At 48.3% G+C, this 26,906-nt stretch overlaps 1 protein-coding gene across 2 annotated transcripts in view; it reads left to right on the forward strand.

Annotated features, from left to right (window-relative positions):
- Positions 1-318: 318 nt before the first annotated feature.
- Positions 319-26,906, forward strand: part of LOC135909410 (protocadherin Fat 3-like) — a 347,250-nt gene continuing 320,662 nt past the window's right edge. For both annotated transcript variants that reach the window (XM_065441351.1, XM_065441352.1), the window contains exon 1: positions 319-953. The gene's annotated coding sequence lies outside the window, so the exon portion shown is untranslated. The remainder of the gene's footprint in view (positions 954-26,906) is intronic.

Raw genomic sequence — 26,906 nt, forward strand, 5'->3', positions numbered from 1 at the left:
GCGTGCGCCACCGCCAGAACCACGCAGGTTGCGGTGCGCGGCGAGGAGGGGAGAAAGAGTTGGACAGTCAACCGAGGAGACCGGTCCCGAGAAAACGCCGGCCGGCGAGAGCGCGCGTCGACGCCGAGGCTCCGCCGCTCTCTTCCACGCGCTTCAGGAAAGGAGCCCGTAACGGTGCCTGGGGAGGAGAAGCGCCCAAGTCCCGTTAGGAGGAGGACGCCGGCGCCTCCTCTCCCCGCTCGCAGCTCTCTCCCCATCCTCCGGTTTCTCTTGCATCCCTCGGAGCCAAGAGGCAAACGGGGCCAGTTTCGCTCGGCACTCTGCGTCGCTCGCACGCTCCCGGTGAACTCGCTCAGGTGGACGGGCCTTGCGGACCGGCCGTGAGCCTTTCGCCAAAGCGGCTGACCACACGCGTGCGTGCGTGAGACGCGCGCCGCTCGAACGCAACGCACAGCGCCGCGGCAGTCGCGCACCATCCCGGCAGAAGACACCGGAGCGGCTCGACGCGTCGCACGCGACGGTCGCACTTGTTCGCTGCCGGCGGTACGCCTGCAAGAAAAGGGACTTCGTCGACAGACCGTTCGCCGCAAGACGACCTTGCCGAGCTTCCGCCTCTTCGGTGGCACACAGTGACGCAAGAGCGGTGGTGACGAGCTGCGTCTCTTCCGTCGGCACGAGAGCGGACAAGTAAGACAGTGTCACCGGCCGACTTTCTGCGGACCATCGAGGCGACTTAGGGCGACGACCGAGTGATTTCTTGGAAATTGTGAATATTCCAAAACTCCTCCGGCCTTCGAACCGAGAGAGCCACTGTTCGGATTTCATAAACAGGCTTTGCTCGGGACGGGGGCCCGAGCTTGTGACTGAGCGGCACACTTTTTGGATTCACGCGCACATTGGGGCGCAAACTTTGTGTGCCGCTTCGAACCTACCGCACGGATTAGCTGTTTAAGGTGAGTTAAACTTTTCGTCTTACGTTTCGTGATTCCTTGCAACCTTTGTTTTGTCCGTGTGTGCCCCCTTGCAACCTTCGTTGCCCCCGTTTTCCTTGTTGTCTGTCTCGTCGTATCTTAAACGTGAAGCACTGGATTGCAGAATGGTGTTCCTGAGCACGTAACGAATATCATCGTTACCTGCCTATGGACTCCTTTCAGCATATTCGCACTGCGTGCCAATGTGTTTCTTGTAGGTTGCCCATAACGTTGCAAAATAATGACGGTATTATACTGTGGACTACGGAGACGTTTAAAGAAAAAGATATGCGTTAGACGATCACAACGCGTTTCTTTGTTATTTATTTTCGTCAAAATTCCAGTCTGTACATCTTAGTTTCTCGCTCAGGTCAGCCTATGTTCTACTTCTACTAGCCTATGAGTACAATTCTTTCAAGCCGCAGTGGATATCTCTTAATATACATTTTCTATCTTTTGGACAAATTAGCTGTGTGAAGTGCGGCGTTAGTAAGAGGTAGTGCTATTAACGCTGTTAAGAAGTTTTCAAACTTTTTTTTTCGTGAGAATTCATGTTACAAGGATGGCAAGCTCATATTGTTTTCGAACACAATTATCTCAGGGGAAAAAAAATGACCTTTCACAAACGTCCGCACACTCAGCCACAAAAGAAATCACTTCTGTCATACAGATACGTTCTTTTCTTTCCCCCAAGAAAAATATCGTGCCCGTCTGATGTGAGCGCTTTTTCTCTGTAACATTAATTTACCCTCGGGGACGAACCAGCGGTAAGACCTCTTAATTTTCTCAAGGAAGGCTACAGCACGAAATACTAGTTCGCGAATATAGACTTAGTGAAAAGAGCTTATCTTCATATTAATATATCTTGTTTCGCTCCTTGTTTTTCTTTCCTTTTTCTTCTTGTAATTTGAAAAAGCCGTTATCCTTTGTTTTTCCATTTAATGTCTCAAATTTGCCCACATGAGCACTCCATCTCTTAGCTTCGTGAACCGGACCTTGTTGGGCTCTGTGTGCGAGCGTGTCTTTATTTTCTTTAGCACGTGACACCTGTTTCATCTGCCAAAAAGAGAGAGAGAGAGAAATCGTGAGGTCTTCAAAACATAACAACATGATTCCAGCGAATGTACACCTTAATCAACATAAAAAATCAGAAAGATCTTGTTGGTTTAGGAAGCGAGGTCCCTTTATTCTAGTAAGGCTAAGCGCTAACGAAAGTGATCTCGATACGAATAGCCTTACAGTAACGATGCAGTCAACGTCAAAGATGCGCAATGCAAAACGCAAGAAAAATAGTTCGCCACAGCCATCTGAAAAAAAAGAAGGAAGCATTTTTGATCGTATATAGTTTGCGCCAAGATTAAGTAAAGCATGGGTCTCTCATGACCGAACGTCTAGTGTACATCACTGGTTAGGTCTCAGAAGGCTGCATGTAGACGTCATTGTCTCCGACAGCACCCCTTGTCTTTCGGGGTTCGCTTGCGGCTAAGAGCGGCGGCTGGCGTAAAGAGGGGCTCTGCTGCCTCACGGGTTCACCCGGCGCGTTAATTGTCTCAAAGTGTTGGAGCACCACTTGCTTCTTGTCTTTTTCTTCTCGTTTATCGCTTGCGTGGTGAGGATAAAGCACTTTCCGCGAAAGTACAGGGCTGTTTGAAGAGGCTTCGTGAGAGCCTGTCGCTCTAAGATTATGAAGTGGCGCGCCGCGATTCACACTCCGTGTTTTTCTTTTCCTTTCTTTTTCTTTTTCTGTTTCGTTCGTTGCATATATAGTAGTGCCTGAAGGAAAAAAAAAATGGAGAGAAAAAGATATTGTCATCCCATATAATGGTTATCTCCAGAGCAAGAAAAGCACGAGAGCGGGTGCTCATGTTTTCCTTGAGACGAAAGTAAACTACAGACGCTGGAGGGCCGTCGGGGAAGGCCTGTGGGCCGCCATGCACACTTACGTTTCGACAGACGCCCGACAAATGCGCTGCTCGATTTCTCTGAGAGCGCGCACGGAAGGCAGTATAGGGAGTTGCCGCGTTTGCGGTTTTAGGGGCGACCGGGGACTTGCAAGGGCATCGAAGAAACGAAAGTGCCTGTGTTTTTGCCTGTGTGCGCACACGCGTTATGATTTGACGCGCTTCAGATCTCTCGGGGCCTCACAATCCAATGCGGGCGTCGACTGTCCTTTGCACGCGCTGCTTCAAGAATGAACAAAGAACGAAGGTTTAGAAGAAAAAAAAGGCAGATCCACAAAAATATGCGCGCTGCTAGAGCAGACAGAGAGGTGCCGCGTGTATACTCCTGGGCGTCTTGCTATAGCAGAGATGATAGAAGCAATAAAAGGCTTAGTAGCACCGGCGAAGAAGTATAGCGAGTGCGGGAGAAAGTGCTTCAAGTGTGACGTGGGCCCATTCGTAACACATTGTCAATCCACGAGTCCCGTGGATAACAATGCTCGCTCGTTGAATTACACGTTGACACGGTCCACCAAAATCACAGGTTCAGGCTTAGGGCAGAGCATGACGTAGCAGGACCTATCACCACCAGGGCATCACAGCATGCACAGTGGCATCACCATGGTTGTAGCTGTCGGCGCTGCGATTCGGTGCCGCTATCACTGAGACACGTTACGCAGTGTCGACGGAATCATTCTGTTATTTGGTTTGCCCTATAAATCCACCATCGGAGGAATTTAGGTTCCGGATTAGCCCAAGCCTGAAAAAGTGCCGTGTTTATCTGTGTTTAAGCGCTGCGTATACAAACTACTCCTATGCTGACGCATCATGGCGTCATGTTTCAAGCAATGACCGAGTGAAAATGAGCAGTCGTCGCGAGGCTACGGCACCATAGGCTCGTCTATATACAGATACACGTTTTCATCTCAATAAAGTAAAGTGTCCTCATGCACAATTTCGGGAAATATTTTATCATCGAATACTGGGCAGGTCACCGAGTTCTTTACACGCACGCGCTGCAAGTTGCCGCCGAAAAGGAGCAGAAATTAAAATTATGAAGTTTCACGTGCCAAAGCCAGGATCTAATTATGAGATACGCCGTAGTGAGGGACTTTTGAAATTTTGTTCACCTGGAGTTCTTTAACGTGCACCTAAATCTAAGTACACGGGTGTTTTCGCATTTCGCCCCCATTGAAATGGAGCAGAAATTCCGAGTTATTCCCTAAAAGAACGGCAAAACTAGCGGAGGAGCCGCTTATCCTTTTGTTGTCGCTTGTAAAACCAGAGAGCTATGACCGCAGGCAGGGCCGAGAAACGAAACACGCAGGTCAATAAAACGACAAAAAAACAACTCTTGGGAGTTAATAAAGCACAATTGCGCGGCAACAAGCTTTCTCATTGCAGTACGTACAAAGTAAGTGTTCCTCCTTTTCTTAGCAACAAGGTCCTGCGTTGATGAAGTGGCTGTGCGACACGCAAACTTCCCCCCTGAATAATTAGAGCTATTTTTGCCCACATCTTACGTGGTTCTATCAGCTTGCGTGAATTCGTGAAACAGAAGAGCAACGCGAAGGAACGATTCCGCCGCAGTAGGATTTCATCGCTGCTCGCTCGACGTTCACATGCACTTCAGTTTCCATCTCCGCTTAAGTGCAAGTCCGCTGCGGCCATTGCATCAAAGCGTTGTTCATTCCGTCCAACTTCGCAGCTGAATGATCGTCGTGCACGGTCGCTCGCTAGAAACCCAAGATACCACAGTCTGGCGAGAATTCGGTGTATCTCATGCGTCTGACCAAGAGTCTGGACAGATATCAGCTTTGCACATCCTCAGAAGGGCTGGTTACTTTCGTAAGCGACAGTAATTGCACTGTGTGCGTAAGGTTACAAGCCCAAATGGTTCTGTTCTTTTCTAACCACACCGGCGGCGTATCCGCAGTGCCGTCATCTCAGATGCACCTTCCACGACGCCCAGAAGAGCCAGGCTGGCGTTACCGACGGTCGCTGGCGTATTCGTCTGACCACTTTGAGCCAGCGATTCGTCAGTTATGGTCAGGTTGTCCTGTCTGGGGAATCCTGCGCCGCTGCTGCCTTTCATTTCTGCGCAGCCGAAAGAAATTTACGCAGACCGCGCGAGACAGCTGCGCTTTGTTCGCAGGTGCGTTACGTGATGAACTATCGAGTAACACCGAATAAAGCTTTCAGCTCGCCAGACACGTAATGTCGAGTAGCCTCGTAGCATGCAAAAGCGTCGACACATTTTTACATTACATTATTCACTAAAGTTCTTCCGTGTATTGAATGCTAAAGCTAGTAAGGTACCTCGCATGACAAATGGCGGTGGGCATGAGGCATGGCACTTGTGTCCTGCTTCTACTGATGCCACTAGCCGGAGATTTCGAAACGCACCATTAGTGCAAGAACATGTCTTTGGGGTCCCTGCGACGCCATTCGTCGTTCCGTGGAAGAACGAAAGAAAAAGAATGGCGAATACTTTACATACACTCTGTTATTTGCTACGAAGAAAAATATTGCATTTCGGACGACTGTATCGGCTTGAACCGAATTTACGGCCAGGAGGTGTTGGGCGACAGCTTAATGACCTCAGCTGCAATCCACTCCTTCTGCTGCTGATTGCGGCGACTTAAGCTATCGAAAACGTGATACACGGAAAAAACGTATGGTTCGTCTAGTACGTGTGTGGCTTGCCGTAGCCTGTGGGAAGAGCACCAGAGAACACGAAGGTCAATGCAGGAAGACACTGGTGCTTTCTCATGGTTTAGTTTTCTCCCTGTTTTGCCCTCTTACAAGGAAACGTTCAGCGAGTAACGCGCATGCAAACAAAACGCAGCTAAGCGACCCGCTTGCGTGTTTACAGACGAAGTAAACGTCGTCGAGACACTTTTAAGTTGCAAACCCGCAAAAGTTCATAGCAATCGTGAAGCTATAAAACGACGAAAACAAAAAAAAGTGATTTGTCCAGATAAGATTCACTTAGAAATTTCTCGTTGCTGTTGCAGTTCCTGTCGCGCATGCGGTGTACGAAACGTAGCCCAGGAAAAAACTTGGACAGTGCTTCGCATGAATTCTTCGCAAAAAAGACGGAATGTAGCGTTGTTTGCACCGGGAACACAGTGCCACTGCAGGAAAATGCGAGTGCGTCAAAAGGCTGCATGTTCGGCATTGCGACGACTGCACGTGTAAAGAGAAAGTTCTACATGGTGGCGAGAAATGTGCTGCAGGGGCAGCACTAGAGTACGTTCTTTTCGCAGCGCTGATAGCTTCAAAATTGCAAGCAGCTTCTTTTTTCAATATACCGGTTGCCAGTGGACTTCATTATCATAATGCTACACCTCTGAATATGCTGGCAGGCGTAAAAGGTGCTCCAAAAGGGCCAGATGCGCACTCTGCAACGAAAGAAACATGATGCACCAAGCGCACAGACTTTGGGGATGTGTGACGGTGTGAGTTCAGATACTTTTCTCTCGCATAGCTTCAAGTGAAAGAAACGTGTGTTGCTCCATGTCTTATGTCTTTTTTTTAATCTTTTTTTTAACAATCGGTGGAAACCCATGCACTCGTGTTATGTTGCGCTATGGTGTGTCATTCGTCTTTGAGTGTATGCTACTTCTCGAGAGAACTCCACGCCATGCTCTTCTTGGAAACAACCTACGCATCGCCGGGCGCTATGGTAGTTCTCGGCGAAAAGCAGACTCTCATACTCTAGCCCAGAGAAATACGCCGGCGTGCGCTCAGCTCGAGTTATGAAGTTTTTTCACCGCAAAACGCGTATTCATATTCGCTTCGCAGCGCTTAATCTTCGTCTTCCGGTTTTGTGTGACACTATATATGCCTGGCGCAAATATCGCGCTTTCATTTTCTCACCGCGTCGCGCCGTCTCAGACTCTTATCATGCCTGCGGCACACGACGCCACTTGTATCTTTTCTCTCTTCTTCCGGTTTCTTTACCGGGCTCGATTCCACGCAAGTAGGGGCGAGGTCGACAAATGAGAGTGGCTGTCACACGCTCTCCGGGAATCGAAAGAAGATACGTACATCTTTAAAGCCGTAAAGTATTTGTCATTGACATGTTTTGCATTCGTGGAAAGCAAAGACAGAAAGCATGTTTACATGCTTATATGCGAGGCTTTCCGATGCGGTGGTCAATACGAAATACTGTTCGTGCGGGAACCCGTCCTAGCGGGCGGCTGGGGTCCCGCGACCTTCCTTGCTGGAGACGGGGCCACGAGGGTCAAGCCAAAGGGGGCGGTCCGTGAAGCGGGGATGTTTGTTCGTGTCCCTTCAAACAAATCAACCGCACTGTATACACTCGTAATCCCGCGCGGGCGCCTACTGACCCACATGGACTGCGGCGCTAAGCCGTGGGCAGGTAGGGGCGAAAGCACAGAGCCCCATCGTCTTGAATATTTCAGTGCATATACATATATATATCTGCCGGCTGTCGCGTTTTTCCGCGGCAGGGTGCCGTCAGAGACGTTCAACGGGGAAAAAAGAAAAGGAAAGAAAGCCGTTTGCAAAAGTGGGGCGCGCGCGTGTCCCCACTGTGCGGCGAGCTTTTCCCCGCGCGCGCTGCTCGCGCCGCACGACAAACAGCCGCATCCCGGAGGCGGCCCTTCCCTGGCACCTGCGACTAGCGCATGCAACTCTCTTAGAATGCGTCCCGCGAGAACGCGACCAACGAGCGCGCTAAAAGAAAGCAAACGTTGCCCGTCGCGGCCCCCGTCTCGAGACGTCACTATCCGCTCGTCTCAGCCGCGCACGAGTCGACAGACGTTCGTCGACCGCCGCCTCGCTGCTCTGCCCTGCGGTGGGACACACGCAAAAGGCGATCATCCCTGTATACATGCGCGCGTTTCGGAATCGGCTACGCGGCTGCGCTTGCGTGCGTGCCGTCGATAGGCTCTTTCACTATGGTTCTCGTTTTCTTCCTTCTTTCGCGGTCCTTTATTCTTTCCTCGCGAATGACCTCTTTTAACAACGCGTAATGCACTGCTCTAGTCGGCGCCTTCAAAGGAACGCGAGCCTGAGCGCACCAATGCGGCTTGCGAACTCGCCTTGATCGGTGGCTGGGCGAACGGGCGAACGGGCAGTTGTTTGCTGACCACCGCGTGCTGCAGCGCCGTTCGATGATTTCGTGCACTACACGCATGTCGTCGAGATGTACTGAACATTGACCCGTGTGCTTTAGTTGGGGCTTCGCGGTGCGTCTTTTATTGAATCAGCGTGAATCAGGCCTGTAGGATGGCGCCCTCGCTTTTTTTTTTTCCCCCACGTATAAGTCACCGGGGCTGCGGTGGCTGCAGTGTGCCCGTACAAAAGACGAAAGCGAATTTGTTGACACTACCTTTGGGTTAGGGAACACTGAGGGGAGATTAGGTTACTTCTAACCGCGGTTCAAGTAAAGAAGAATATCTGTCTCTTCGCAGTCCAAATTTTCGAATTTTACTGGTTCGGAGTCAACCACACCGTTCTTGTCCTGTGACGTTTGTCGCTCTTGAAACTGCAAAAAAGAAAAAAAAAAGAAGACAAAAAAACCTATTTAGCGTATAAGCCAGACGGACTTACGTTTATTTTTATCGAAATGCACAAGGAGCAGCGCTTGCGGCGTCATCTCGTGACTCTGTGTCGAACCAAAAATGAATGAGAAACGCTTTTGTGCTACAAGATGCATCTGCCCTGACTGAAAAAGAAAAAAAAAAAACATCAGCCAAAATCTACAACCGCACGCGTGCATGCCATTCTTACTCGGTATGAGGGTGGTGGGTGAGAGCCAGACTACGGCGGTAGCCGAGACCTCATCCATCCGCCCAGGTACAGAACCACCAAGAAGGACATCCAGCCACAGAGGCCTACGTTAACGGAGGCCAGGAGCTTCCCCCAAGCATAGATTACCCTTTGATAACCGGGTGCCTCGCGGGGAATCGCTTGTACCTGTTTCACCGGTGGTTGTCCGGCGGTGGGGTTCGAATCCAGCACCTCCCTCTACCGGGCCGGACGCTCTAACCATTTGACCACGGCTGCGGTCATACCGTTCTCATGCTGCAAATGGGTTAACTGCAGCAGTTAAATCGATATGTTCTCTTATGTTTGATTGCTTCTTACTTACTTACAGAGACGCGTAGCGTTACATTGGTAAAGTTTTCGCTTACGCGCGCACGCACACACACATGCTATAAGTCATCATTCTTATAAAGCAGAGAAAATTGCAAAAGCGAGCTTCTCTCAACCAGATGTCTTGTTATGGTGAAGCCAGATATGAAGGGTAAACGCTACTTCCATGGCAGTTCGAAAACGCTTTGACGCTTGTAGCACGGCAAACATTTTGACGAGAGGAAGGTCGTAATTAATGCAGCGAATAAAATAATTCGGGACGCTAATTCACGGCTATTAAAAAGGATGGCACATCTCACCTGTTGCAAAAGAGAGGGAACGCATGGGAAATTGAATTGCACTTGATCGAAGGGGGGGGGGGGGGGAGTGCTAAATAATGAACTCGCTCACTCCGTGGCGCGAGTGCTAGCCGCGGGCAAAGACGGACAGGTAAAAACAGCGCTGAAATAGCCACAACCATGACGATTTGGGGCACTATTGTTAAGGTGCGCCTTCTCACGCTTGATGAATTGGCCGATTTGCGTTGACGGAGATTGGTAATCTCGACATTCTTCGTCGCCTGCCCTAGATTACACAGCAGGGAACTTTCTGATAACGGCGCATAAATTCCCGTTAAGTGATTAGAGCTGCGAAGCAATGAACCCTTGGCACTCTTGATACGAGCAGCAGAAATGGAACACGCAAGAGGCTACTGGTCGTCGCTTTCCAAAAAGTAGGAAGGCACAGAGTCACCACCAACCATGTTCCGCGACCACAGATTCCGGCCGCGAGCGAGAACTGTCATTAGCAAGTGCGACTCCCGTGCAGCTTCTTGCTTTACGCGGCGCTTTGTCATGCCGTTGGTAGCTGCTTATTTGAGAGGTCAGCCGCGATCATTCGAAACTCATTATGCATTGTTGCGAAACACTCTTTGAATCCAGAAATTGCCCTCCGTGCCGTAAAACTTTCGGGAATTCCATGTATTAGCGGACTACTTTTCCAGCGACTGCGACACCGCGAGCTGGCAATTTGACAATGATTCTCGAGCAATGAAGTGATTGTGCTCAAAAGGGCGTTACATTCACGACCGCCTTTAATGACTGCGAATGCAGGAGTATTATTATGCAAGAAAAGAATGGGCTGATTTCTGACATTTTCTTTTCCTTTTTTCTGTCTTGGTATAGTCAGCGCGCACAAAATTTCCGCGATGAAAAGAATCTACGACAGTTGATGTTTCTGTATTTACTGTTGTAGGAAAAGTTTATGCCTAGTAACGATTTACTTATTTATTCACATGCTTTAACGTGTCAAAGCAACACTGGGCTATATACAGGAGGCGCCATTGTAGAACTATTGTAACCACACAAGTTTGTTTATCGTGCTCCTAAGTTTAATTATACGAGCATCATTGCATTTCGCCGTCACCTGAATGCGGCTACCGCGACTAGAACTCAAATCCATGACCTTATCCCCCGCGCAGCAGAACATGTTTGCTAATTATGATGATATATATAGAGTCCCTCTAACGCGTAAGTGACTGGCTATTGTTATCTTCAGCGAGCACCCCTTGTTAGGTTGCCATATATTCTCGCGATTGAAATCAGGTGTTATGATGCTCATCTGCAATAGGTTTGACGACAGCGAAATCTGGAGCCAGATTCACAAAGCTCATAGTTCGTAAATGCTCTTGGTCATTGGCTGGCTGCCTTCGCTAATAACATGTCAAGCATCAGGAATGACTCGAATTTACTGTTAGGAACACTTCTAGCGTGAGAGGTTTTTGTGAATGCAGGTCCTGATGTCTTTGCCGCATTTGGCAAGGATTTTGGTCCGGTGCCTTTGTGTGTGTCAAAACCTCTCGCGAGTACCGAGGTCTTTCCTTTCCTTTCTTTTTAAGGCGAAGCTTTCTTTGTCTCTTCCCTCGACTTTTCCACTGCTGCTGCTGCTGGAAGCTGCCTCACCCGCCGCGTCGGGGGGTGGTTGAGAACGATTATCATGTACATGGTAGGGATGCAGGAGAGGCGTATGTGAGCCCTTTCCATCTAGAACTTCGTTGGCGTCGCCACAGTGCCCTCTGGAGCTTTCTGGTCGTTGTCACAGTGCCCTCTGGAACTACCTGGCCGTCAAGACAATGCCCTCCGGAACTACCTGGCCGTCAAGGCAATGCCCTCCGGACGGCTGTAATTACGCGTTAGCACCCCGCAAAAGCATTGCAGAAGCGGCAGTGCTGACGTTTATACTCACATGCAACAACCCAGAAGGGAGCTAGTATGATAGGAGACAGAGCATGCGTAAAGCCAAAACCCTGACGAAACGGGTGAATAATAGCCACTCTTCGCTCGTGGCAGCTTGCGTACATGGGATGATTGCTGGAGAAGGGAACGGCGCAGTCAGAAATCATGCTTCGTTTGGGGTCTCTGCAATAAAAGAAACGCTACTACTCGACACGGCAGTTTAGTCGCAGACAAAATTTTCGCACATTTCTGCTAATTCTGAAAAACAAACCCCGCGCAAGTTAGCACATGCGGACAACTGACTCGGGGCGTGCAGACGCAAAGCTACCCTAAAGGTTCGTTTATAGTCCAACGTTTCCGGCGCGCGGGCAAGCGTCGTTTGCGGTCGGTCACGCTACGCCGCGTGCGCGCTGCGCCAACCGAGATGTCATCCCCCCGACAACGCCTCGACGCTTCGACGCGCGCTCCGCTCTCTTCGGAGCATTCGCAGAACGACCAGCCAACCCGCGCGCCGCCTTGAACGGCTGTCTGCTGCGACCATCGGCCAAGCGGCGTGGGCGCCGTGTCTTCTTCGCGCAATGCATTGTGGGTCGGCGCAGTCGGCGCGACCAACGCGCGGATGGAGAAAGAGCCATCGCGACGTCGGGCACGTCGGAACGCTCGGCCGCGTCCGGTTACGTTGGCTGCGCCAGTGCGTCGAACGTATCTCCTCGCCAGCGTGACGTAGAGTGTGTGTGTGTGCACTCACGCTACGTCAGACTATATACGCGCCTTAAAGCATCACAGTGTCGAGACGGCAACACGTAAGCGGCTGTCCAGCAAACACAACACTTCAGCCACGATGAGATGAGGGCCGGAATGACAGGGCTTACTTTGTCGCAGGCTCCGAGCAATGGCACACAACAACGCCTCGATCAAACACGTCTCGCTATGTGTCCTGTGTACTACGTAGACAAACCCAAGTGCTGCACGAACGGTAACATTTAACATCACATCACGACTCTCGTAGGCCATCAACATCACTGCCAAATATCGCCAGTGAACAGAAAGCTTCGCTCACATCGATTCCCACAGTGCGTGGAATCTACATGACTCTTTCTTTTTTTATTTCTTTTCTTTTTTTCTTTTTTTGGAACAGACCTAGGTCAGTGATTCACGAGGCTATCGTGAATCACTAAAATACTGGCAGAAATACTGGCAGCTGTTCTCAATATTTAGCTGCTAATGATTGCGCAGATGTCACCGTTGCCTTTTTTATTTTTTTGCGTGGACAGCTTGTTGCATGAGCTTCACGAAAAAGAACAAAGAATAATGGCCTTTTATAATAAATGCGACCTTGCATGAACATTAAATGCAAACGCCCAGATCAGTCGCAATGTGCAACAGCAAGAAACAGGTTTATGGCGCAAATGTTTCCAATTAACAGTATAATTATCGCTCAGCACAGCTGCACGTTCCGAATACGTTTGCAATAAAAATGGGCCATCGGAATATCGGCGACGCTGCCACCATGCCCTGAAACTACACCGATCCCAGGGCGCTTAAATTTTGCCTCAGCCCTCCTCCCCCATATACATATACGTTCGCAGAAGGGTTCGCTACATAAGACGCGGGCCCCGAATTGGATCTTTGCTCCGTGAGGAACCACTCGGAGTAATCCCACTCCGTATTCAAATTCGATTCACTAATCGGCGACGATGGTTTTGAATCCGCCGCCGTGTCCGCTCTGGAAGAGCCCTTGAACGCCTATGCGGGCGAGGTGCCACTTGGGCAGGAAATGCACGCATAGTATAAATGATTTCAAGGTTTACCCAAGGCGCCTGAGCTCGCTTCCTTGGCTCATTCTTTTCTATCTGCCTGCCTCTTTCCCCAGTGTCCGTTAAACCATTTCGTATCTGCGTGCGCTTTTCTGCCTGCGAAGGAACGCCACAAGAATCTCGGTAAGCGGGAGACATGCCACTCTGCTCGATTCGTTAATGACGAGCGCTCACTCGAACCGCGTCACGCGGAATAGCTCTTGATACCCTCGAGGTTTTATCGCCCTCTCTCGCTTATCGAATCTCTTGCAAATGAGATTTAGTCGGTTGAGTTTATGGGCACATATAGATGGGTAGACATTAGGCAGCGTAAAGCAAACTTGCTATGTAGAGACTCTTAGATGGCATAGTAAGTGAGGTGAGGCGACGTCGAGAATGCTGTTGTATAGTGTAAAAAAAAAAAGAACTAAATGTTTTTTTCTGCTTTTCCTTCAGGATATACCGTTACTCATAGTTGCGAAGTTTCTTTTAATTTTTTGCCTGCAAGGAAGCTTTTGGGGTACTAGAACGGACGCGCGGCTTGTCTACATCTTTTTTGCCACCATTATAAAGCAATGCGGTGGCAATGTCTAAACTGTCGACATAGGTAACGCAAGCGCTCTCTGCAGTACTTCTACGCAGAGCCTTTACTTACTTCGCATGCTGCGTAGACGTTGCAGGATTCTTCGTTTCTTTCGATCCATGAAAGCGACCAATAGAAGATGGATTGCGCGCGGTGATGTTCAAAGTAGGCTCTTGTAGACTACTGTACGTTTAAACATGTGACTTGTTTCAAAAACTATTCTGAAGATGGGAACTAGAACGAAACATGAAATCCTCTGACACGCACGTATAGTTCGGCAACCTCTTGAAGATCCGTTGTATGTGATGCCCCTCCCAGTTCACAGCTTTCACCAGGCGCCCATGCCTCGATCGCTTCGCTGTCGTCCATCCGTCATGCGTCATTAGCCCTTCCGTACATCGGCTTCCCCACTGTTCTTCCTTTAACGCCGGCTACAAGCACTTCATGCTTAAGGGCTCGAAGAAAAATTCCGCGCAACCGTCACCGCGACTCAAGCTCGAAAAAGACGGTTAACGTTAACGTAGCCTCATAAGCTATACGTGATTACGTGACTCATTTTGCGTTATAAATGTGCGTTTTAAAGTTGTCGCGCACTCTCGGAATTTTGACAGTCAATTGTATTTTTGCAAGCGATAATTGGACTGCATATTACAAGTCTATTAAATATGTGAGAGTCATTATCAATTTTACTGTCAATTTAGTTACTGACATCACAAGCAGACATAGCGCGGTGGACCAAACTTGGTTCACGAATATGCCATCGTTAACTAGACGCGACAGTCATTCTTCCCCATAGCTTCTGTCCCATTTCAGTAAACAAATGAATAGCTCCTGACAATGCAGGTTCATTTAGATGTGAGAACTGAGTTGTAGGCTAGAGTATTATATTAAATGTTTTTCTTATCATTATTGCTTGGTACCGCAAGAAGAGCGTTGAGACCGCTATATATACCACAAAATTTTATTTTCTTAACATCATAACTGTTCGTTTTTTTTGTGTGTGTGTGAAATTGAACACTGCTTTGAACGCTCGTAGGTGGTCGAGCTACGCTGTCTGGCATCGCAAATCCTTCGAGAGGTGTCTTCATTTTCTTTCTTTTTTTCGGAAGGTGACTACTCCCATTGCAGAACGCAAAAAAATAATAAAGAAAAAGAAACTAATATCTACCTTGAGTTTTAAGCTTCCTGCTCCAAGAGGTACGAACTGATTCTGAAGAACAAGCAAGCCCTAAATCGAACCTGAAGACGACACCCTATACAGACGAGCATTTTCGTTCTCTACGGAGAGATGTGCGCCCAATTTGCTCTAACCTTTCCTGCGAAACGGGAGCAAGAGAAAAAAATTCGGCATCTTATTCCTCGTCCTCACATTTTCTTTTACGGCGAGAACGAACAAAGAAAAAAAAAATACACGAATAGAACGCGCGGAAGTAAGGGAAAACGACCGATGGTGAAGAGGAATCTGGATTCTTGGCAGGTTACCTAGACTGCGCATTCGGGCAGCAGTGATGGATGGAGCCACACTTGTGCTGAGGGCTCATTCGCAAAGCGCGGGCGCTATTCGCTAGGCATTGCCGTGGAAGACATATATATACGATCGGCGATTGTGGAATTCCGGCTCGAAACAATTGTTCGACTGCCATTAAGGCATGACAAAGGGCTCGGGGCGCCCTTCGCTGCCTTTCCGAGAACCGGCTTCCCGCCGCCGTCACGTCCTACACTCAATATGCATAATTTAACCCTATCCATCTATGCCCTCAATGCCGTCGCCTTGGCTGTCTTTATTGAGCTGGCGAGCGCCGCGACAGCTCCTGACCAGGCGCGAGCTTCGATTTTGGGGACATGGAGGAGAGAGGGAGGGTGATGACATACATTTCACCCTATTGTCGAGGCTAAACGCGCGATTTCTCCGGTTGTGAATGAATTGCTACCTGCGGAGCTCCGATAAAGGAGCCGTCCAGTGGCCGCTGCAGGCAACAGAGAGAGAGAAGGGGAAGAAAGAAAAATAATGCAGGGAACAGAAAGGATAATAAAGTCGTAAGTAAGAAAAAGTTTGTGTTAGGAGAGAAGCAGTGTTGGGAATAGAAAACAAAAAACGAAGAAAGGGGAAGTGGGGGTGGGGGGAATCACGGCTGAAGGGATTCGAGCGTCTTTCTGTTCGGCTATGCACTCGGAATCTAGCGACCATCACGTTTTTTTACTTGTGATGCTATCTTTGTTTCTTTGTCGAGACAGGCTAAAAAGTCATATATTTCCCGTAGATGTCGTCTATAGGACTGCACAATTGATATCTGTGCTTCAGAACGTAACTATGAGCAAAAAAAAAAAGGAAGACCAGACCTGAATTTATGGAGTCTGACTGCTTTTGTTCGTGTGTTGGCCACGTCCCTGTCTTCCTTTTTTTTTTCTTTATTTCTTTCGTTGTGAACGGATCGCAGCAGTGTAAGCCTTACTGAATAAAGGTGGAAGTCGCGCAAAATAGGTTGCCCCCGGCGCTTGAGCCCTCTTCTCTAAAGTGTCCGACAAGACGACTGTACGAACAGAAAAAACAAGCCTTCCTCAGGGTATAGGGGAAAAAATTTACTGTTGAATGCGTATAGCGCTGACTCTAGATACCGCGAACTGCGATACCGGAGAAGCTGAAGTCAGTGTTGCGATCTGTTCTGTGACGCTGCTCGCACGTCGCTGCCTCCGACCCGTATGGGAAGCATGAAGCGTGATTTTTGCTTGCGCAACGCTCACAAAAGCTGGTGGATAATCCTGCACGTAGTCTAACGCGAGGAAGCATTGATAGATGTCATCGCGGTGGCGCGAAACGCAAGCGTCCAGCGCTGGGACGATTCTTGTAACATATCGGCGTTTTCGGCGCTTTGCGGGATACCGAGCCGCTGAGCCCGAGCCGCGGCTGAGCAAAGCACCATGCGCGATATCAGTACCATGCAGACATGGCTTGCGTGGTACAACGTGTTCGGAGCGTGATGATGCGCAGCGCTGCACTAGCGAGAGTTGAAGCTGGACTTTTACTGCGAAGCTGTGCATGGGTGCCGATGCGTCCGTCCGTCCGTCTGTCGGTTTCCTGCAGGGCGAAAACACCTCCGGCGCAACCCCATGCGCATGCGCGAGAAAACAATAGAGAGAGAGAGAGAGAGAGAGAGAGAGAGAGGTGCGCGATTAGCCGACACCACCTAGATAGCACAAGACCTGTTTACTCCAATCCATGACGTCACGTTAGTTGGCTCGAAATTTCAATTGACAAGACTGGCGTGATGAAAGCGGTGACGTCAAAATCATTGTTGCCTACTTGGGTGCATGCTCATTAGATTCTATGCAGTCGGGCCAGGTAAAATTATGTCATTGATCGGAGTGAAAAGGCCTTGTGCTATCTAGGTGGTGTTGGATTAGCTGGGCCTGTAGTGACGTCGATGCTCTCCGTCGCAGCCGAGCGCGCGCGCAGCAGTGTCTCTACGGCTCCGAAATGGGTAGGCCACGCGTCATACGTACTCCTGAGGAGCAGTCAGCTTTCGGTCAGCAACGCCGCGAGCAGAACTGGGAACGAGCTCGTCTATACCATGCCGATGCTGCAGCTCGGGCACAAGAACAGGCTCGTGCAGCCGAGCGCAAGCAGCAACTGCGTACCGAGGATCTGGCAGCCTACCAAGCCGTCGTTTAACGAACCGTCGCGATTAACCCAGGGATAAACACCAGGGCCGCACGTTTCAGCTTTGCTGGTTAACCATCTGTAGGGAGTGCTTAGGTGGTGATTTCTGTTTATCTGGATTTGGCTCACTTTTTGTTCTCCACTCCTTTTTCTTTGCTTAATTAGGTCTCATCAAACTCGATTCGGCCTATATGAAAGTCCCTGACGCTTTGTTGCAGCCAATACGCCACTTCGCTAATTGTTATCTGTGTGAACACCAATGCATACTCACTGATGTGCGCTTGGTCCAGTCATCTTATCTAGTCCAAATCTGTATGAGCTATCATACGTAAACTGAAATGATAACATTGAAAATATGCGCGGCAATCATTGATAAAAACTGTGCTTCGTACCAGACCCAACGAAGCAACTAACCTGGGATCCACAAAGTTCAATTGAACTAAATTATATTGAACCAGTGCCATTAAATCTCACACGTTCACGCACACATAAAAAGGACATACATAGGCGCTGGATGGCAACTATTGCAACAGTCCAGCGTCTGTGTGTGTCCTTTCTATGTGTGCGTGAACGTGTCATATTTAAGTGAGCTGCTTCAATATCATGGCTCACCGACTAGCCCATCTATTAAGCGAACTAATTTAATATGCACAGACTATGAGACAAAGATTTCTCCTTGAAAGGACACTAAAGAGGAACATTGAGTCAGTTTAGACGAAAAGGTATTCTTTCGAAACTGTGTTTAGTTTATTTCGCATTAGTCCGTTGATTAATAAGAAAAAAAATGACAGTCAAAGTGTCACTCCTCGAATTTCGCGCTGAATTCCCAGCGACAATGTGACGTGGCAGATTACAAATCTTCCTTTTTCCTTTCTTTCTTTCTTATTTTTTTGCCATCGTAGCTCAGTAAATGTTCTTAAAACTTTCTAAGTTCAGTCTATGACTCTGTTAATACATTGTAGACGTTCTTTAAAAATAAGCAATGAACTGGCCCCGCGAGCAGACGCTGTAGAAATTGATGACGTCAGAGCGTGCTCGTGGGGAAACTTCAGGCGACGTCGCCGCATGTACGTTTCATTCTAGCGTCTATTCTGGCCTACGAAGCCTCTGTCCACGGTAAGCGTGGCTTTTTATGCAATTTTATAGGGAAGGGTAATTTTCTAGTGCAGCTTTTTTGCTTTTTAGTGTCCCTTTAAGCGAGTATGCAGGTTTATTTAGGAGTACGCAGAACTCTTTGCGAGCAGCCCATATCAAGAGAAATTTTTCTCTCTCCTCTCAATCTACCTGACGTTAAAGGTTTGGGTTAGCAGTACGCCCCACGGTTCCTTCGAGTAATAGAGAAAAAGGCGAACGCCTGTTCAAACGCACGCACACAAACACACACGCTCATGCCCACGCGGGCATCCACAAACCCACGCAGTCTCGTTCTCACACGCTCACACAGAACACAAACAAATGCACTCACACTCCGTTCACATAGTGCAGCGTGGATTTGAACTGTGTGGGCATGCGTGCCTGCCTTCGTTCTCTTTGCGCACCGTTAATAAAGGCCGCAGTAGGAGAGATGGCACAGACGATGCAACCAAGAAGCATCAAGTCCTGTGTTGATTTCTCACTCGGATGGTCAGGCGAATCAAGCCGTGTCAATCAGACGGACAGTGTTTGCGCATCCATCAAAGCTGCACAAGGACGACAAAGACGCGGTCTATTTGCGTCGTAGGATGGTTAAAAAAAATTTACACGGCGCCGTGACTGGCAGGTGCCGATCGTCGCGAGTTTCAGGCACAGTGTGGTGAAAGTGTTTTAAAAATATCGATGGACAGAAGATGCGGGGAAAGGGCGGGACGCCCAATGAACGAGCAGAGAAGAGAAAGCGGTCGCTTCGGGGGCGGGACGACAGACAACGAGCGGCCGTGGTAGAGGAAGAGACCAGAAGCAAGATTGGGGCAGCCATTTGCGCTTTCGCGGACGCGAAAAAATTGCGCTAACGAGGAATTAAGATCACGTCGAGATGAATTTGTCTGTACATTGGTCTTCCCATGCCACGTAGAAAGATATCTGGGATAAAGCTTCCTCGGGAAAGTGAAATCTACAAACAGAGCCGCACGAAGTTCTCTCTCCCTCTCCTCGCCGTCTCCTGGGTTTCTCTCTCTCTCTTTTGTTCTTCCTTAACTTTTGTGTCTTCGCTCGCACGGACAAAGAAAATGATTCCCTTTGTTCTTGATGAGCAAATAATTTCTCGGTATGAAAAGCGTCACGGCCTGAGACACTCCCGCATACTTCGCCTTCGCCCCCGCGAAATCGTCGTGAGAGGTTTTTGTCGTGTCGGACAGGGATCGTGTATGGCCGTTTTCTTCCGCCTCGTCAGGCCTGCGCTATATGAGTGTTCTTTCGGTCCTTCTTTCCTTGCTTCCTTTCTTCCTTCCTTCCTTCTTCTGCTTGTCTTTAAAAGTTGTTTAAGCTGTTCTCGAATTACGCGTTGAATTCGCATGCAATAAAATTTTATCAGAATATATTTACACTATGGCGATAAGCAGCGCCTCTCATCACTGTAATTTTCAACTTCGCGCCAAGAACGAAGGAAAAATGCGCCAACTCTTTCGCGGCACTATAACTTTCAAGTTTGCTACGGGCCTGAAATCGCGAATATGGTCGAGAAAGCGGGGGGGATAAAGTGCACGAGTTCGTGTTATTCTGCTTTCTTGAATTTACGCAATCTCTTTTCCGGAGAACGGAAACCTCGCTGATTTATGAACGAGGTTCGGTCCTTTATTTTAGGCCTTATTCACACATCTCCCCGTGCTAACAGCGGGCTCTATTTTTCAACGTGCTTGAGCTTACCACGCGCAGTTTATCCTTTCAGCGACGAGCGAGGCACATAGAAATGTACGTGAGTTGTTAAACGGTTGTCTTCGAAAGCTTAACAAAGTGAACCGCGACTTTTTTTTTCTTTTCTTTGTTTTTTTAGGCAACTGTGGAAAGAATATTGTCTTCCTTAAACGCAAGCTTACTTTCGCTGCTTTGCGATCGACATAGTTGCCACATTAAGAAAGAAAGAGACAGAGAAAATAGCTGAGCGGACATCGAGACAATAATTCTTGTTCTTTTCTTTACGATTCTGTGGCATTGGTTAAGCTGTTAGCGGTGCAGTGGAAGTGAATTGCAATTCAAGCAATAGGCCCAACTTAAAGGGACACTCAAGGGAAACTCTAAATTGGTCCAGGCTGATAAAGCGTGCTCTGAAAACTACATTTTCGTTAACTTTGGGGGAGGAGAAATGGTTACGATTAAATAAAAATGAAGGCCAACTTTCAAACTTTTTTTTTTTAATTTTGCGCCGAAACTCCAGCACCGGTACGTCAGCGTGACGTCATTAATTTCAAGGTACTTTTTTCCTTTTTGGGCCCTTGTGGCTTTCTCACAGGTTTCAATAAAAGGTCTCAGTTCAGTTTTGGCTAACTTAGAATAGAATGTAGTCCCTTTTCAGCCAGTCAAGAGAGTCACTCGTCCCGACAGACACCGCAAATATCTATTACGTCACAGCGAGCGCGTGAGGGAACCGGAAGGCGGCGTCGCCACGCGTCTTTCGTTCTTGCGTCATTGCTGGTTTATATACTAACCTGCTCTCGCGGTAAGAGCAGCTTTATTTTATTTATTTATTTATTTATTTATCTGTATTGTACAACCGTAACATACTAATGCAGCTCAACTTAATCTTCTGTTCCCGTAAGCTGCTTTGCATCATGCGGCTTGTCACCGAGAAGATGCATTAAACGAATGAGTCGTCGTGTAACGAGTGCATCGTACATACCTTGCATTTCTAAGATGGCCGTTGGGGCACATCGTTGAATCTCTACTTTACTGGAATGAAAAATCCGCGTACAGTCGCCAGGTTCTGCCGCGCGTCTGTCCCGTGCGATGCATGTGCCCTGTGGCCCGTCAGTAAGGCAGCAGCAGACCGTTAGTTTCCCGGCCAGTCGATCATTCGGATCGTGTGCTCAGTCAGTGCGGCGAACGAGGCTACAGCCCCCGGGAGTTGAGCCTCGGTTAAGCTTTTATACGGCGACGCTCGGCGCTCGCCTGAAAAATCGCCGCGAATTACCTTCCAGTAAAAAAAAGAAAGAAATGAATGAATGATAACGACTACATTTTCTTTTGTGCGAAGGAAGTCCTCGTCGATTCAACAAATTCATCTCTCACCTGCTCCTTCACTTCTGTGGGCTGCGCGGATTGTTCATCATTATACAAACGGCTGGCCGATTTGTCTCAGGAGTGGTCCAAAGAAAGCCTCCAGCGGCATTGAATCCCTCCGACATTTACCGAATGTTTTATAGCAGGGATTTATACCACTTTTCTTGCTTCTTTCGCCGAATTGTCTCCCTTCATCCACTCTCCCCCCTTTCCCCTTTCCATACCGCGCCCACGTATTGAATAAGTTGCGTGCCGTAGAATACGCCAGCGGTTAATGCACAAGTCTGAAAAGACGAGACGACAGACTCCGCGCTTTCATCCACGTGCGATCGTGTTGGACTGTTTATCAAACTTTGCATGTCTGGTTCCGTCTCTTTCTTGTGCTAATAGGCAAGCAATAGCTCGCGGTGAGTGGGGCAGCTCAGAATAATTAAGACGCCTCAATTTTTTTCATCTGCTCATGCAGCTGCCTCCCATTGTGCCTCTTCATTATAATCATGACATTAAGACCGGTTGTTGGCGCGATTTTTTTTTATCACCTCTTTCTTTCGTTTTGCGGTAACGCCCATCAGTACGCCTGATTTTTTCGTGATTTCTGCAAACAGCGATGCCGTGAATGCACCACATATTACGTTCAACTTAGCAGTCCCTTCCCGAATTCGCCTTCGCCTCTCCTTAGGTAAGCAGAGTGACCAAGCACAGCGGTGTTCTCCCCCCAAAAGACGAAGTTTTTACTGTTCCGTGCATGCTTTTAATTTGTTTATATTTCTTTCAGTATATATATATATATATATATATATATATATATATATATATATATATATATATATATATATGTGTGTGTGTGTGTGTGTGTGTGTGTGTGTGTGTGTGTGTGTGTGTGTGTGTCATTTCTCCATATGACGTTCGGCACCTATCAAAAGAAATATATAGTTTTGTGGGACGAAAACATTACGTGACCCACAAGACCGAGACGAAGCAATCATGTCATGGAAGCACCGAGTGTGAATAATTTTGCTGAGTTGAAGGAAAACTAAAGCAGAAGTTCAGAGTAAACTAACCAGAAGGTTCTTTGCTATAATGTTGCATTCGCCCTCTACAATAGAAAAACAAAGAAAGAAAGGGGAACAGGGAAACAAATAAACCAGCTGAGCATCTTGTACATTCTTCTGCTCTCAGCCTTAATTTCGCAAATGGGGTATTTCTTGTCAGGAATATATCTAATGCTTACTCACGCCTTCCTCGCTTCAGGAGCGAATGACGGAGAAAAAAAATTCGATGTTCTTGAATACAGGACGCTGTTTCTGCAGTTCAGTATGGCGTCGAAAAATAACACAAGCCTCCGGAGATATCCTTTCCTCAAGCTCTAGCCCTCGGCGCCAGAACCGGCTCTCTCCTTTAACCGGCTCGATACGCTCTCGAACGATTCCAGTCTGTCGGCGTTCTTAAAGTCTTTAACGGGCTGTTTCGCTCTTTATATTTTTCGCTTCAAAGCGCGTATCCACCCTTGCCACGGTACCGCGCGCGTCGTTTCAATGGCTGCATCTCGCGCGCGGCGCAACCGCGGCGTGAATGAAAGCGGCCGCGGCACGCGGGTCCCGACAGTTTCGAGTACACTCTCCGGCGCGCCTTTGTGTTAGCGAGGTAGCAAGGCAGGCCCACCGCCACTGCTGCTCCTGGTTTGTATGCGCTGAAGCCGTGCAACGCACAGCTATGGAGAATGTGGGCTCGCGCTCAGTCGAAGTGGTTAGTGTCCCCCGCTCTGCAGCCGCAGGTATCGCCTTCGCCGAAGGGAGAGCGGATGCTGCATGCTGGCCGTTACTGCGAGCAAGGGCCGAGCGGGGCCAAGGCGGAGGCTGTGAATCCGTCGCGCAGCCCGCGGCGGACACAGAGGCGCGCGCACCCATGGTGGCTCTTTTGTGAGGCTCTCTTCTGCGCGCGAACCATGATCGAGTACCAGCGCAACGAGCAGAGTTAGGTGGCGGATAAAGAGCTTGAATGGGATTCTCTTTCGCACCTACTCCCTCTTTTCCTTGCGGGGTGTGCCTAGCGGTGGAGCATCCCGGCGGACGTTGCGAATGGAGCCGCGGTCTGAACCTTCGCAGTCCCCGCCCCTCACTATTGCTCCCCCCTCCAACTCAACGCCTCGCACAATTCCTTCAGCAAAACCCCCCTCACCCCCCCCCCCTTCACCCCTCGCAGACGCTCTTTAAGTTAGGTGCATTTAGAGCTGCTTCGCGCTGGCATCGTTGACTGGGCAGCCGAAAGACGAGAGAGGTGTGCCCTTCACATAACGCGCCGAATTCCTTGCGCTGAAGAATTCTCGCGCGGAAAGCTTGCCCCTGTAAATTGCCTCGGCACGAGGAAGGTGAGAAGATTGTAGTCAAAGTGGTTGGTGTTATCCTGCCTACTTCGTTCTTCGATCGTTCTTCGTTCTTCGATCGACCACTTACACGTAGCGAGAAAATACTCGTAACTTGACTGGCCAAGTTCGTCGATCGCAAGTTGGCATGGTCGTCGTGCGTCGGTTAGTACGCTGAATCGGTCGGCCACAGATGGCTCCACTGCGCTGAACAGGACTAATGGGACGGATAACAAGCGCGCCTTGCCTGTCCCATCCCACCACCATTCTCCCTGTGCCCAGCTTCTTCGGCTTTTGCGTTGAGATAAAGGATAAATCACCTCCACGCGACCGCCTGCAGATGCGCGTTGCGTTGGCCCGAAGTATCTCGAAGAGCCGGGGCTCGCTTGTATAGAAGCTGGCTCGAGTGAAGGCGTTGCTTCTCGTGCAGGAATCGTAAGTAAACTGCCGACCCCGTTGCTCAAGTCTCTTTGCCCCTGCATTTGGTTCGTTTGTTTGTGTTATTGTTATGTGCACGTGCTCGTAAGTGAGGTTCTTTCTAAGGAGATAGAGAGTTCCTGTTTCAGAATACTGGGTTTTTAGAAAAAGCAGTTTAAAAAATTAAATTATTGGGTTTTACATGCCCAAACCACATTCTGAGGCACGCCGTAGTGGAGGACTCCGAAAAACTTAACCCACCTGGGGTTCTTTAACGTGAACCTAAATCTAAGTACACGTGTGTTTTCGCATTTCGCTCCCATCGAAATGCGGCCGCCGTGGCCGGGATTCGATCCCGCGACCTCGTGCTCAGCAACCCAACACCATGGTCACTGAGCAACCACGGCGGGTTGAGAAAAAGCAGTCGCACCGATGGGGATTTCTCAGCACGAATAATTTAAACATGCCTCCAGCAAAGGCTCCGCTGCGCATGCAAGGGTATAAATTCACATCTACGGGGTGATCATTTTTCCAGCTTTACAGAAGTCTTAAAATTTGCCTGTTCTAGATTTGAAAATTCTAGTATTTCATTACTCAGAGAGGCGGACGTATTACTTGCAAGGGAAATAAGGACACATTTTAAATGAAATATCGAATGTTTACTAATTAAATAATTAATTAATTAATTATATTACGGCACATATAGAAATTTACGAACTGTAGCCTGTTAGTTTGCAAGGCGATATCCACTTTGAATGAATTTCACGAATGACACCAGTTTGGAGATATATGCGTCATCAGTCTTGTGAAACTGCACCGTTGTCCCGCTTAGTTTAAAAAAAAAAAGAACACCCCTTTAAGCGTTGAAGCACACTAGTAACTGGAACGCCCATTTCGACCCCAACTTTGCCAAAGGAAATAATATGTCGAAACGGGTTCATCCTGTAAATTAATTTCAAGTCTATACGTCCTGCAAACACACCGGCTACAGTTCGTAAGTTGCAATATATGCCGTAGAGTAATTAATTAAAAGGCAATTAGTGAATTCCTGTTAATTAGGTAAATATGTGTTTCGATTTCTCGCGCTGGTAATGTCCACCACTTCGAACAATACAGCTCAAGGACCAAAATTATGCTATCTACCATCGGCGATATTTAGAAATTCCGTAAAACTTCGACATGACCACCCCGTATATTAGGCGCATGCGTGTACGTAAACTCTCACTAAAAAGAGCATTATAACAATGATATAAGAAAAGACAAAAATTCGCCGAGGAAAAGATTGAGCACCTTAAAAAAATATTACGCACGTGTCTCCGCGTTGCAAAACTAAGTCGAAACAGTCGAACCGTGACCGTTCTTTTACCCAGCCCATAAAATTATAAGAGAACAAAGCCGCCGCACCACATTTTTCGAAGGTTACTCTTGGTCACAGCATCTCTAATACAGACGGTCGAGAACATACGATCCGACGGGTATCGAGCGGAGCTGCGAATCGTTGCGCCGATGCCTTTTGTCATTCAGCCTGGCAGTGCAATTTTCTTGTCTTCCTCAATCGCCGTCGCTTATTCCTCTTTTTTTTTTTCTCGATTAGAATTACATCAATGTATCCTGGAAAGGGGAAAAAATGACGAAACGCCCGGGCGTTACTGAGGTTTCCCGCTTACTCAATCCAGCTTTGACTTTGCGTCAATAAGGGTTCAGCTGCGCGTGCCTGCCTCCGAGCGAAAAGCTATCGACGCGATTCTACTTCTTTTCATGACTCTTCGGTGCATCTGACTTTGTAAGCATATTCAAATAAAGAATGTGGCGCCAGGGAAGCTTTTTCTTTCTCTCTCTTTTTTTTTGCCATGGTACCGATTGTGAAAAGAATAGAGATGGAGGGGGCGGTGTACGAAACTATACACTTATCCTGCTGGCCGACTTGGCGTCGTGCCAACAGACGTCTGTAAACTGGGAGAAACTAGTTTTGCCGCAAAGACGGCGAAATCCCAAAATCCTACTTCGAGTGCACCAATGTGACGATATCGCCTGACATTTTTCAACACCGCTCCTGGTCCCCTAGGAGCTGTTTTCTTGCGACATCCAAACGGCCACTCGAATAGTTTAGTTCATCAAGTCGAAGGACACAGGGAATGAACCTCGGTATAAAATCGACAGACTGGTAATTACAAGTGTTCGTAGAGCGCATCATTTATATTCAGTAGCAGAACAGAACGATATAAGCTCTATCGAACATTGCTGCTATAACTGCCGTATAGCTACGTACGTACTGTGCGACAATAAGTATAGGCCGTGCACTCCGCAAGAACGCTGCGGCAAATTTTTTTTTTATTACACTTTGTGTGAAATGTAAGACCATATACAGCAATATAAGTATATTAGCTTCATTTTTTTTTCTCTTTTGATCAGAAGCTAATTACCAACCCACACGTGAGACATTCTATTTGCAAAGTTGCGCTACTATTTTGTCCATGTTATATTTTAACAAGCTCCCACCCAACAAAGCTCTAGCAAATCGAGACAAATTAGAGGCGCCGATAAAATGTCTTTATATTTCATCCCAATCCTGCCTCCTTGTCACATTTGTAATCCACCGTGCTTAATGGCAGTCGGCAATGCTAGCGCCATTGCAGAATGCGAAAA

The sequence above is a fragment of the Dermacentor albipictus genome, chromosome 1 (genome assembly GCF_038994185.2).
Source record: "Dermacentor albipictus isolate Rhodes 1998 colony chromosome 1, USDA_Dalb.pri_finalv2, whole genome shotgun sequence".
In the NCBI taxonomy this organism is placed as follows: Eukaryota; Metazoa; Arthropoda; class Arachnida; order Ixodida; family Ixodidae; genus Dermacentor; species Dermacentor albipictus.